At 49.9% G+C, this 13929-nt stretch overlaps 1 protein-coding gene across 7 annotated transcripts in view; it reads left to right on the top strand.

Annotated features, from left to right (window-relative positions):
- The first annotated feature begins 574 nt into the window (after positions 1 to 574).
- The window catches only part of KDM4C (lysine demethylase 4C), a 325582-nt gene continuing 312227 nt past the window's right edge, over positions 575 to 13929 (top strand). Inside the window, exon 1 of one of the 7 annotated variants that reach the window (XM_058672444.1) lies at positions 575 to 932. The gene's annotated coding sequence lies outside the window, so the exon portion shown is untranslated. The remainder of the gene's footprint in view (positions 933 to 13929) is intronic. The other 6 variants (XR_009246612.1, XM_058672445.1, XM_058672446.1 and 3 more) reach the window with 6 other exon arrangements.

The following is a 13929-nucleotide window of genomic DNA, read 5'->3' as shown; positions in this document are numbered from 1 at the left end:
AAAGCAGGCAGAATTTCAGGGCAGAGGCAGGAAGCTTTTAGGAGCCCGGAGACACCTGCACTTCTAGTTACTCCAATTCTGGCCATCCTGGGGTTTCCCCAGTGTTATGCGCGCACCTGCCAGGGGCTAGACTTGTCATGCATAGAAGTTTCGCTTCCGGAGACTAACAACACAGCCTTTGGCCGGAGGGGCGGGACCCGTGGACACTGCGCCCACCCAGGGGCTCCCATTGAGGGAATGAGGCAGAGGCCCCAGCCGCGGGGTGCAGGGAGCACTGGCCAGCAGGGAGCCCCGGCTTCCTCCTCAGGCTCTGCAGGGCAGTGCCAGGCCCCACCCATGGCAACGCCGCTCTGACGTCCGCTAGCCGGGGGCCGCCAATAGGCCGGAGAGGGGGGAAGCCCAGGACGACGTGTGGCGCGTGGACAGCTTAGGGTCCAGCCCTGTGGGAACCCAGCAGGCGCTTCCGGACGAGGTCCCGGGCACCTGTCCTTCCTTCTGCTCCCGTTTTATCTTATGTTGGAAAGAAGGAGACGTCCGTTTCCAGAGAAAGAGATGACGCATGCCTTACAGAACTAACTGCATCGCTGCGTGGCGTTGACCCCAAAGCCAAAAAAAGTGCCCGGCACCTTTAAGTCGCGTGGAGCTCACGTGACTCCCTCTGTGCTGGGGGCCCCGCGGTCACGTGACGGCGCGCGCGCTCTCGCGCTCCGCGAGCCGGCCTGCGCCGTGCGCGCGCCCTGGCCTCCCACCCACCCCCTGGACGGGAGGGTGCGGAGCGGCGCCCGGGGCCCTGTGCGCGTGCGCGGCCAACAGCTGTCACCCACCGCCGAGCAAGTCTAGCAAATTTCCCGAACCTCCCCCGGCCCGAGGCCGCGGTCCGTCCTCACGAGCCCCTCCTCGGGGTCGTGTGCTCGCCTCCGTCCGCGTTCCAGGTAACCGCTTTTCGGGGGACGCCGGGGGCGGCGGGGAGGGGGAGGGGCCCGGGCGGTCTTCCCGGCACCGCTCCGTGCCGCGCGGGGCAGCTGGGGGGCGCGGGCGTCGGGAGGAGAGGGGACGCCGCCGAGGAGACGCTCGGCTCCGTCCGGGGTCGCCGCCGAGTGTCATGTTGTGGCTGCTGGGGTTGGGAGCCGCGGGCCCGGGTGTGACAGCCGGCTCCGGGCCTCCCGGGGGGTGCGGTGCCCGCGCTCGCCGGCCCTCGGGGAGCCGGAGCCGGAGTGAGGGGGTCGCACTCGTAGCAGCTGAGGAGCACGCGAGGGGGCCCGGAATCCTGACGCCTTTCCGCTCCGGGCCAGGTCTGCGGCGGAGTCCGGGAAGGCCTGGCCTGCTGCGCCCCTCGGGGTCCTCCTTGCCCCGAGACTGACACGGCCCGCGGGGGGTGCGAGTGGTGGGCTTCTCTCCAGACCACCCGGTTTCAGGCATGGTCCGCAGCCCGTCTTTGGGGGTGCCTTTTTATACATCTCAACTGTCTCGATTTCTCTTTCCGTCAGCCACCTGGGCCATTTCTTCCTTGCAGTGCTTACAGGAGCCACAATATGGTGTAGACAGTGGGTGCTTAATTCATGCGAATTGAAGTGGGGCTTGCGGACTGCCAGGCACAGGATGTGGCATGTGGGCGGGGATGTTGCAGGAGGAAGCCAGGCTGACCAGGGCTCTGCGAACTGGTGCTTGAGGTGCTAAGCCTGCTGGGCTCGCTGAGGGCGCTTTGCTCGGGGACTGGGAGCAGCCTGTGTGCCCCTGGGCTGCGCAGTGAAAATCCTGCGCTGTTGCTTTCGGTGGTGGGCGAGCCCCGGGAGGGGCTTTCTCAGGCTCCTTCTTCGGGGAGACGACCAAACTTTTCTTTCTTTCTCTCTCTCCCCCCTCTCTCTCCTCTCCCCTCTCTTTGCTGTCCCCTCTCTCTCCTCTCCCCTTTTCGATACATCTCCCTCTTGCTTGGTGATTTAAGCAGTGCGCAGAATTGCATCTTAGAATTGCAGTCGGTTTCGCTCAGCCCAGTGCAAGTTTCTTTTGGCCTTGATCTGCTTAGGTTCGCACCAAGCTGCGAGCCCATTTGGCATTTGCGTTTTAAAAAAATTTTATTTTAGTCCCCCCCCCCCCCCCCCCCCAATGCTGGGAACTTGGTTTCTCTGTTTCTGCGAGCAGCGGTTGCTGATATTCTAATTTCTATTTGTTGCGGCTGAAAGTTAGTGAGTTTGATTTTTTAAAGGTTTCCTTATGTAGCAGTCAGTTCTACTTTGCGATTGCCACTCAGGTTTTCCTACCCCGCTGGTCTATTTGCGACCTCCTGTGCTGTATTTTGAAATGTATTACGCAGTTTTTCGGGTGTATTATTTTTGGGGGCTCTCAATTTTAGTGCAATGTAAAGTTTGCACATAAACTTGGTAACACCTGGCAAACTTGGTAATACAATAAAAGTTAACTTGTTTGATTTTAACAGACTTTCTGCAGTGTGTTTTAAAACTTGCACACGTGCTTCTTTCAAAAGCTGTTAAATCATTGCATAAGAATGTTTGTTTTTCTGAAACTGAGCAGATACTTAAAGAGAAGTCCTTCGATTTCGACGTCACTTTCTGGATTTAGAACCTGGCTGACTTTTTTCTCGGTGCTTTCACGGAAGCGCTCAGGGCTAGGTTGAGTGCACCTGGGACTTCGAGACTTCTTGCCTTTCTTGTCCCCATTGGTTTGTAATTGCCTATTGACTAGCTTTTCTTTACCAAAGTGACCGAGACTAAGGACGGGCTCCACCAGCTTGGTTGTAGTTCCTGTAACTCTCCCCGAATCTGGTAACAGCCTGAGGTGCTCCACATTTGTTGTTACTTGTTTTTAAAAATAAAACCCGTATTGCGATACAGTTAATATATACACATAGGGTTGCGGACCAACACTACAATCCAATTTAGAGTTTTTTTTAATTTATTTTTAATTAATTTATTTTTTTTTGCCGCACCTAAATGCAACCTTGTTCCTGTCTGCTGTTCCTAGCCATTTCCCTCCAGTTCCCTCCTCCTTCCTGCGGGAGGCAACCAGTAATTTACTGTCTCAGTAGATGTGCCTACGCTGGACATTTCATAAACGTGAATGATATACCATGTAGTCTTGTGACAAGCCTGTTTGACTCAGTGTAACCCATGCTGCCCCTGTGTGAGCGCTTAATGTTTCTGTTGTATGGGTGCATTGCTTTTTTTGTTGTTCATTCCTGTTGATGGGCTGAGTGCTGCGATTTCTGAGCTGTTTTTGATAATGCTGCTGTGAGTGCTGGGGAACTAGCTTGTGTGTGGACACTTATTAGGTAATGGGATAGTCATGGAATTACTAAATTAAAAGCCTCTTTTTTTGTTGTTGTAAAAAAAAATCTTATTTGAAAAGCAATTACAGAGAGGGAAAGCCAGAAATCTTCCATCAGCTGGTTCATTCCTAAATGGATGCAACAGCCATGGCTGGGCCAGCAGCAGAGGCCCAAGAACTGCTTTTCCAGCATGTTAGGGAGCTAGCTCAGTCAGAAGAGGAGCAGCTGGACCCAAACTGGACCCAAACCAGAGCCCATATGGGATGTCAGTGCCGCATGTGGTGGCCTGACTCTTTATGCCAGTATGTTGGCTTATTTTTTTCTTTCCTTTGTTAAGATTGATTTTATTGTAAGGGCAAAGTGGTACACAGAAGGGAGTGAGACTTTCTGTATGCTGGTTCATCCCCCTAAGTCCACAGCAGCTGGGGCTGGGCAGGTGCAGAGCCAGACTTCTGGCTCCTGTGACGTTGGTAGGGACTCCAGTGTTTGGGCCAGTTGCACCAGCCAGGAACAGGAAGCTGGAGTGGCAATGCAGCAGCCAGGACATGGGATGCCAGCATCACGGGAATCTGCCCCGAACTGCTGGGTCACAACTGCTGCCTCCAGCTGTCTGCTTTGAATGTGCTAATTATTCTTGGGGAAAGTCTCTCCAGGCCTTGGAGGAGTCTGCTGGCCTTCCCCCACTCTACTACCAAAAGCACTTCTCTAGAAACCAGAACTGTCTGGGGGGTTTTGTCCCGTGGCTGCTGCTGTGTTTTTATTTCTATATAGCATTGAGCTTGTCAGCACTTTTGTTTGTGTACTCTCTGTTTATACAGCTTCTGGTCATGCCTTGTCATTTGTTCTGTACCTATTCAGGGTTAATCTCAATGACTAATATAGATGTCTCAATCTTAAAGAAAATTAGTATTTATTGCTTTCCTCCCATTCCCGTTTGTGATACAAATTTCTTGAGATATGCCATCGTTAAGGTGGTATTATACCTTTTTATGTTTTTAATCCCTACCAGTGTAGAAGGTGTTGCGACGTCTGAAATATAGCTTATTGGCTCATTGTCTTTGTGTTTCTCCCAACCCTTAAAGAATCTCTGCAGTCCCCTGTCCCTGCCCTATGGGAATTCCTGATGTATTGGAGGAGTTGATCTTCTAAATCCACTCTTGATCGTCCTTATCCTGTCCGAATAATCTCTTTAAGGAACCTGTCTCCCTTCAAGACTGCTTTCATTGGAGACACTTTAATCTCCACCTTTAATGCTTTGCCCAGCCATTAATCCCAACTTTTCAGTTCTCTGGATGGGCTCGGAATGCTACTTACATTCCTGTTCCTTCTTTCTAAACTACTGCCCTGATCTGCATATCTTGGCCTGGTAAACTCCATCGCATCCGCTGGAAAGCTCAGCTTTCACTTGAGTCCCCTCAATGCTGCACATTGGCTGTAGCAGTGTTCTGTAACTTCCTGCAGCCTTAAAGCAATCATGTATGCGTATATCTCTCCTCCCTCCCCTCTCCTGTGAATGCATATTCTTAGTATTTTCAGTTATCAGTATTATTTAAAAAATACATGTCAAAATCTGGAAAACGGAAGTTAGAAGGGAAATCAGTTATTGCCATTTTCATTTTGGTGAATAAAATATTTATATTCTGGTTGAACTTTTAAGTATAATGTCATGGTCAAATTTGTTAATTTTTAATCTGTTTTAAAACACCCAGAGATGTCTAGGAAACAGTGAAGATAGTTTTCTTTGGTTTCCAGTATTGAAGTAAAGGTGATTCCTAGAGAATAGGATGTAACATCTGAGGCTGTTAGGCTGTGCTAAATAACTCATTTCTCCCCCTTTTTTCCCTCCTGAAAAATGTCCTGATTAGCACATTTGTGTGTTTCTTGGTGTAAAGATTTCCGTGGCTCATTATTTGCATGGTTTGTTTTCGCAGGGGTTTTTATTCTGCCTAGTGGTGGATTTGTTTCCTCAGCAGGCTAGTACCTGCCGTATACCACATGCTAGGTTAAAGGTGGCACACAGCAGGGAACACGGTGGCTGCTGAATCCCTACTGTGTGGAAGTGGATTTTTTTTTAAAGATGGTGGTGGGGGTTTATAATGTCGCACTGTATTTTCAGATGCACTTGCTTCAGCTGTGGTGTTTAGTAATGCAGAGTCTTTTAAGTTTATTCTAGATTCTTCTGGATTTGCACTTACTATATATTACTGTGGATGAATATTTAGGGAGCCTTATGTACTTAGAAGCCCCTTTGCTAATCATTATCTTCATATTCTGATTTAGAAGTAGGTGTAAGTTTGCCGTCTCTGGTAGCTGTAGTAAACATCGTGGTCTTTCCTCTCAGCTCTGCTTCTCAGATTTCTCAACGTGACTCACACCATTCTTCTTCTTCTTCTTCTCTTTTTTTTGGATGATTTTTACATAGATGATTAGGGCTTAAAGGGTCAAGTGCTACAGGAAAGTGGGTAAGACCACTGTTTCCACATTCTATTTTTTCCTTCCTGTATCTGAGGGAAGAGGGAGATTAAGGAGAAGCCACACCCACCCTCTCAGCCATCCCAGGGTCCCCCCCCCCCCATGTGTGTCATGCCCTGAGGACTCTGCTCAAGTGGTTTTGATAGCTCAACAGTTCTAAATTAATTGCTGCCAATCTCACCATTCCAAGCACCAGGAAATCTCTTTAGAATCCACTGGCTGACATAGTCCACCTTAGTGTCTTCACTTGCCCAGGTTTTCACTGCCAACACTTAGCTGGGATAGTTGATCAATTTGTTCTGTTCTCTGATGTGGTACCAGGTGTCCTATGCAGGATCCAGTGTACTGCCATATCATGTGCACCTGGATATACTGTCCACTGCTCCGTCAGATCACAGAACCCGCGATTCTCTCCATGATTGGGGTTCTGAGTCTAGTGATTCAGTAGGTGGGATCCCGAGAGAAACTTCATCGGAGGTGATCCCAGACCACATTCTTGTGTATGCATGTCAGTACAGGGTCTGGCACAGACTGTCGCCCCGATCAGCCTATGTGTGTGCTGGTGGTTGCAATTGCTGGGTTACTTTTGTTTCGAGCCCTGTCTTCCACACGAACCCATGGGTGTTGCAGTCCAGTCCAATATTGCCCACTACACACTTGGCCCTAATGCAAACCAGTGGGAGCTGCAGCCTAGTTTGAGCAATAACCACCACCAGTCCTGCCCCCTGCCCTGGTTCCCGTGCTTGCCAGTATGTATAGCATTCCAGTTTGTTCCACATCCCGTTCAGCTTTCCTACATGTCAATGGGTATTGAAGCCTGGTTCAACCCAACCAGCCCCACTGTCTAGGCCACTCACGTGCCAGCGGGTGCCATTCTGTTTAGCCATGCTTTCCCCAGTCCTGGTTCTCATGCTGACCAGATGGAGTGGGAACCCAAAAGGGAGGTGCCCACTGTTTCCCTATTGAGCCAATTCCCACTCCTGGATCATGCACTCTCCAAGTGGTTCTGCAGTTTGGCTTGATATAATTAGCCCACCAATGCCAGCATCTGTCAGCTGATGCTGTGTCAGAACCCAACCAGCTCACATCCACTCTAGCTTATGCATGCACCGGTAAGAACAGTCACCCAACTTGGCTTTTCCCTGATCAAGCTCACATGAGGCCATCAGGTTTTACATCTGCTCAGTCTGGTCTGCTCCCATCCTAACTCTCGCTCTCCAATGGGAATGGTGATCCAGCAGAGGAGACCCATGCAGCTTCACTACTGGCTTTGCATCCTCCTCCCCGGGTCTTGTGTGTGCTGTGGGCCAGTCTGGCATGGCCTGCCTCACCTCGGCTTTTGCCAGTGGGTGCTGTAACCTGGGCTGGCCCGGCCCACCCCCAGTTACAGCTCACGCTGGTGGGGGCTACAGCCCAGCCCAGCCTAGCCGGCACCAAGTCCCAGCCATAATGTATATTGGCATGTGTTGCGACTGAACCTGGCCCGACCCACACTCCATTCTGATGCTCGGATTCACCAGTGGGTGATGTGAACTGACCTTACCCTTCCTGGTTCGCCCCTGACCTGCACCAAATGTATGCCGGTGGGTACCTTTCCCTGGTCTGGTCTGGGCTGTTCCCTATCATGGTTCTTGTGCTCACCTGCAGGGACTGTGTCCCGACAGAGGAGTTTCCCAAGCTCTTCCATCAGACCCTCTTCCAATGCCAGATCTCATGCAAACTGGTGGATCCATGGGCCAGCTCTACTCAGTCTACCTCCTGTCCTAGCAGGAACAATGGGTTTTCCTGACTGGCCTTCAACCCATTCAAGTGATTATTGTTGGGTGTTACAGCCCAGTGTAGTCTGGTCTAAACGCAGACACAGCTCACACCTGGCTCAGCAGGGGCAAAAACGTAACCTAACTCATCCTATGCCTACCCTGGTTCTCATGAGAACCAGTGGGTGCTGGAGTCTAGCCCAGCCTGGGACACTTGTGCCAAAGCACACTGCAACCATGTCCAGACTAGAATGTGGTTCCCATTCCAGCCCCCGCACTTACCAGTGGAAACCACAACCCAGCCAAGGCATCCCCTTAGCTCCCCAATCAGGTCTGTTCCCAGCTATATATCTTGCACATGCCAGTGGTTGCTCTGACCCAACTTGGCATAGTCCCTCACCTGTCATGGTGTAGCCTGGCTTGACCCGGCCTGCCCCAAGTCCCGCCATTCGCTGGCCTGTGCTGGAACCTGGCCCTGCTCCACCTGCTCCAATCCCTGGCTCATGCAGACTGGTTTGTGTGACAACCTAGCCCAACATGACCTGTTCTGCAGCTTGGCTTTTGCTCTTGCAGGTGAGCTAAGGTTGTTTGGCCCTGTCCGGTCCGCCCTCTCCAAAACCAACCCACACATTAGCCAACAGTTGGACTTACTCTACCCACGGTGCCCTACACCCAGGCCTGGAACAGGTGCTCACCAATGGGAGCTGTGACCCCAATAGGGGAGTTCCCCGGTTCCCCCACTTGGCCGACTCCCTGACCCAGATCTCACATACTCCAGCAAGTGCTAGGCTCTTTTCTGGCATAGGCTGCCCCTCCATCTTGGCCTTTGCATGAGCTGGAGGGTGTTGTGGCCTGGCCTGCCCCACAACCCTGTCTTAGGATGCACATACAGGTGCTTGCGGCTGGGAACTGCACAGCCTATTCTTAGCCCCAGTACCTGTGAGTGTTAGCAGGTTCCATGTGCACACCTAGTTCAGCCCATCACCACCCCATCTCAAGCTAACTAGTGGGATTTATATTTGCACAGGGTTGGGCCCACTTATCCCTTGCAGAATTTACCCCTGGACTTGGTTCTCTCGTGTGCTGATTAGTGTCATGGCCCTGCCTAATGTGATCCATCCCCTGTTCTGACAGGTACGGGGATCTATCCCTGCCAGACAGGCCCCCAGCTAGTTGCTTTCTTGTGGGCTGGCGTGTGGCAGTCAGCGATGTTCTGTGCTAACAAGCCCTTCTCAGGACTCCCATGTGGGCTGGTGTATCAGTCTGACCCATACAAATCTGCCAGATCCTCCCCTCCAAACCACCAGGTCTCAGCCTCTTTGCTTAACCTGCAAGTACAGGGACTCCGTTGCTGGTAGTCATACAGGATTCATTCCTCACTTATATGTACTGTGGCCTTATCCATGGATGTCCCTAGGCAGCAATTACGTATCTCCAAGACCCTAGAGCTCGCCACCGGGCGGCTGGACGGCCAGCAGGTTGAGCCTAGTGCCACTTGGTGCACTGGCCTCCCAAAGTCCAGGACTCGCCACTTGGCAGAGGTGGCCGTAGCCAGGGCCTCAAGCATTGAGTCCAGCCTTGCTCAGGATCCCCAGCAGCTTTCATGCTGCTGGAAGCCCACCAGCTGTCCCCCAAGCTTCTGCACCTTCATCACTGCTGCCTTGGAAAGACGTGGGATCAGTGGGCTCACCTCCACCTGTCTGAACTGTTTCTTCTTCTTTTTTTTTTTTTAAGATTTATTTATTTTATTACAAAGTCAGATATACAGAGAGGAGGAGAGACAGAGAGGAAGATCTTCCGTCCGATGATTCACTCCCCAAGTGAGCCGCAACGGGCCGGTGCGCGCCGATCCAAAGCCGGGAACCAGGAACCTCTTCCTGGTCTCCCACACGGGTGCAGTGTCCCAATGCATTGGGCTGTCCTCGACTGCTTTCCCAGGCCACAAGCAGGGAGCTGGATGGGAAGTGGAGCTGCTGGGATTAGCACCAGCGCCCATATGGGATCCCAGGGCGTTCAAGGTGAGGACTTTAGCTGCTAGGCCACACCCTGAACTGTTTCTTCTTGAAGATCTTTTCAAATGAGAAGTAGATAGTTGCTCTTGACCTCAGGCACTTAAAATTCCACAGTATCTGTCACAAGCCTAAGATTTCCGCCCCCAGGCCATTTCTGGATATTTTCCTCTACCCATTGACTTTTCTTTTCTTTTTCTTTTCTTTTTTTTTTTTTTTTTTAAAAATGGGATGCTTATGACTATTTTCCTGCTAAACTGACTTTTTCTGTCATATTCTCCTTTCCCTTTCTGTCTTTCCTGACTTTGTGAATGGTATGAGAAGACTTCAACAAGTTTATTGAAAATGGATTTAGAAGCTCATTTTGATACAGAAATTTTTAGAAATCCTTACATAGTTTTTTCATATTTGCTTTTCATGAACTTTTTCAAGAGCCCTCATGTATGAACTCAGAGAATCCTCATCTGTCCCTCCTCCCAATCTAAATCCCTTTTTCTTACCGTTGATCTATTTTGACACTGAGTGTAGTTTATAATTGTGTTTATGTGGTTATGTATTTCTAAAGTATAAAGATATTTTTCAGCGATGAACATTCATAAAGCTGAAATGAAAATTTCGCAATGTTGTATTTTTCCACTGGTAGTGTGCTATAACATTTTTTAAAATTGTATATCAAATATTGTGGCAATCCGGCACTTTGGTAGTATTTAAGGTCGAATGGTACAGCTCTAAGGCTATGCAAAGAAGATGCCTCCTGTCCGCCTCCTGTGACACAGTTGCTGTTTTCTCAGTGTCCACTAATTGGAGCTACTAGCATAACTGTAATACCAAGCCCCTTCCTCCTCATTGCAAGAAATGCCTACTGCTGAACACTAGTCACACCTGGACATTCTGGGCCACTCTGAGGTACTGCTCCATAAGAGGTCTGCTAAGGCCAGGCTGAGAAAAATGCAAATTCAGTCTCCTGTGATTCCAGGTTTCTCTGGTTCGCTGATGGCTAAGACTCCTGAGCTCATTTCACATGTGTGGTCACTCACTGAATTTTACAGCTGGCCTCTCAGTTTTTTTACTCAGTTTGTCACAGACCAAAGAAAATTCTTTTTATTTTTTAATGTTCTCTTCAGTGTTGTTTCCATAGTAGAGAGGGATTGATGAGGAGGGTGCAGATATGGAGGGGGGTGGATGGGACAAATGTTTCAAACAAATGTTTGTGTTGTTTTACCCTCCTTTGTCCTCAGGGTGTGGGGTAAGGCGTAGGAGGCATGCTGCTTTCTGTCACAGAGACTTCCATGTGGCAAAGAGTATTCCAAGGGTATTACTTGATTAGTTTTAATGGTTCTGAGCCATTGTCAGCTTTCTTGCACGAGGGTTGAGAAAATCTTTCCAAGGTCAATTGGGTGGCCAAATCCACCTTGACCTCAGGGTGTGTGCAGCCCGAGGAACATGCCGCAAAGCTTGGCGTTTTTCCAAACTGGTGAGGCAGTCCATGTCCTCTGCTGGCCTACATGAGCTGGCTGTCATGTCCCCTGTGTGCATCCTGGTATGCTGTCCATTATGCAGGCATCAGCAACTGAAGAAGCTCATTCCCAATACATGCATTCCAAGGTTGGACTACATACATTGTGATTTTCCCTGTTGCCAGGGTTTGAGTCCAGGCATCTAGCAGCGAGTTTCCCAAAAAACCTCACCTGGGGTGACCTCAGACTTGACTCTTGGGTGTGCCAGCTAGCACATGGTCAGGTTTGGTCCATTATTTGCACCAGCCAGGCACATAGTGCTGGATGTAGCTGCCGGATCAGTCTACCTCCAGTCTAATCTCTCACATGAACTGGTGGGTGCTGCAACCCAGCCTGGCCTGGCCCAGCCTATCCCTACAGTGACCTGATCTTCACACACCAATGGGTGCTGCAGCCTAGTTGGGGTGATCCTTAATAGCCCCCACCATGCCTGGCCCCAGCTCCAGTTTTTGCATGTGCTAGTGTGTGCTGCGGCCTAGCCCAGTGTTTTTCTCATCACATTGCGCTCTCCTCTACAATGAGTGTGCTGTAGCTTAGGTCAGCCTCATCTGCCCTGGACCTAGCCTACTCTGCGCATAAACCAACAGGTGCTGCCACTTTGTCCAGCCTGGCCTGCTCCTAGCCTTGGCTCTCATGTTCGCCAGCAGGAGCCTAGCAGGGAAGTTCCCCGAGTTCCCTTCCCAAGCCTACTTCCAGCAGTGGATCTTGCCTATGCTGGTGGATGCTGATACCCATCCTGACATGGCCAACTCTCAGTGCTGGCACTCACTGGTGGGTACTGTGCCTTAGCTGACTGGACTGGCCTGTACCTTTCTCGCTGATGTCTAGCCCAGCCTGGACTGCTGCCAGACCTGATTCTTTTTTTTTTTTGAGATTTATTTATTTTTATTGGAAAGTCGGATATATACAGAGAGGAGGAGAGACAGAGAGGAAGATCTTTCGTCTGATGATTTGCTCCCAAGCGGCTGCAATGGCCAAGCTGAGGTGATCTGAAGCCAGGAGCCCAGATCTTCCTTCAGGTTTCTCTTGTGGGTGCAGGGTCCCAAGGCTTTGGACCGTCCTCAGCTGCGTTCACAGGCACCAAGCAGGGAGTTGGATGAGAAGCGAGGATGCTGGGATGAGAACCAGCGCCCATTCAGGATCCCAGCGCGTTCAAGGTAAGGACTTTAGCCGCTAGGCTACAGTGCCAGGCCCCCCAGACTCAGTTCTTACGTGAACCAGTGGATGCCAGTGCTACAGGTGGACGATTTACTTGTTATAATGCCAGACCAAAAATAGTGATTTCTTTGCTCACTAAATATAGGAAATAACAGTGCTTAACAAAGGGGCTCTTAGAAGGGAGATTTGTAATTACAACTTGGAAGAATATTTTGAAACACTGGAAAATGTTAGCCTTTTTTTTTTAACATAAAGATTTATTCAGTTAAAAGGCAGAGAGAGGCCCAGTGTGGTGGCCTAGTGGCTAAGGTCTCGCCTTGTAAGTGCTGGGATCCCTTATGGGTGCCGGTTTGTGTCTGGTGGCCCCGCTTCCCATCCAGCTCCCTGCTTGTGGCCTGGGAAAGCTTTAGGACCCTGTACCCAGTCAGGAAACCCAGAAGAAGCGCCTGGCCTCGGATTGGCTCAGTTCCAACTGTTGTGGCCACTTGGGGAGTGAATCATCGGATGGAAGATCTTCCTCTGTCTCTTCTCTCTGTATATCTAACTTTGCAGTAAAAATAAACGTAAGGGCATTGCGTGATAGCGTAGTGGTTAAAGTCCTCGCCTTGCATGTGCCGGGATCCCATATGGGTGCCGGTTCTAATCCCGGCAGCCTCGCTTCCCATCCAGCTCCCTGCTTGTGGCCTGGGAAAGCAGTCGAGGATGGCCCAAAGCCTTGGGACCCTGCAACCGCATGTGGGAGACCTGGAAGAGCTTCTGGCTCCTGGTTTCGGATTGGCTCAGCTCCGGCCATTGTGGCCGCTTGGGGAGTGAACCATCGGACAGAGATCTTCTTCTCTGTCTCTCCTCCTCTCTATATATCTGTCTTTCCAATAAAAATAAATAAAATCTTTAAAAAACAAAAAGGCAGAGAGAGAGAAATACATTTAATCTGTTGGTTTACTCCCCAAATGGTCACAATGGACAGAGCTAGGCCAGGCTGAAACCAGGAGGCAGGAGTTTCATATGAGTCTCCCACATGGGTGCAGGGGCCCAAACATTTGAATCATCTGCTGTTTCCTGGGTTCATTAATAGGAAGCTGGATTGGAAGTGGAGCAGATGGGGCTTGCACAGCCCCCAATGGGATCTTGGCATTGCAGGTAATGGCTTCATCTGATATCCCACAATACTGAGCACAAAGTCCTGAATTTTTTGTGTCTAAAAAAAGCTGTATTCAAAGCTGTATATATCACATAATCCTAAATGTGTTTATAAACATATAAATGTGTTTACTCATAGTGTTTAGAGAAATACACCAAATTAGTTTTTCGTTTTTAGTGTTGGAATTTATACGTTTTGTGAGAACAAACTTTTTTAAGGTTTGTTTTTATTTGAAGGGCAGATCTGAGGGAGAGGCAGGGACAGAGAGAGACTCTCCCATCTGCTGGTTCACTCACCAGATGGCAGCGTCACATTGCCCTGCTGTGGTTATTTTGGGAGTAATCTAGCAAATGGAAGACAGGGCTCTTCTTTCTCTTTCAAATAAATGAATAACATCTTAAACGTAAGATGACTAGTTTTCTAGTAATATTTTGGTGTCCCTGTCATGATATATGATCATACACTGCACAGCGTGCCTTCTTGCTGTCCCAGTCTTTCTACTGTCTAGACTACTGAAGTCTGTCTTGATTTTTATCTTTTTGCTGAAATAGGATTCATTTTTTACCTGCCCTGTCCAAGCTTGATGTTCAGT

Source organism: Ochotona princeps, chromosome 14 (genome assembly GCF_030435755.1).
Source record: "Ochotona princeps isolate mOchPri1 chromosome 14, mOchPri1.hap1, whole genome shotgun sequence".
In the NCBI taxonomy this organism is placed as follows: Eukaryota; Metazoa; Chordata; class Mammalia; order Lagomorpha; family Ochotonidae; genus Ochotona; species Ochotona princeps.
Note: the sequence above shows the minus strand (reverse complement) of the source record. Positions and strands in the feature narration are given on the sequence as shown.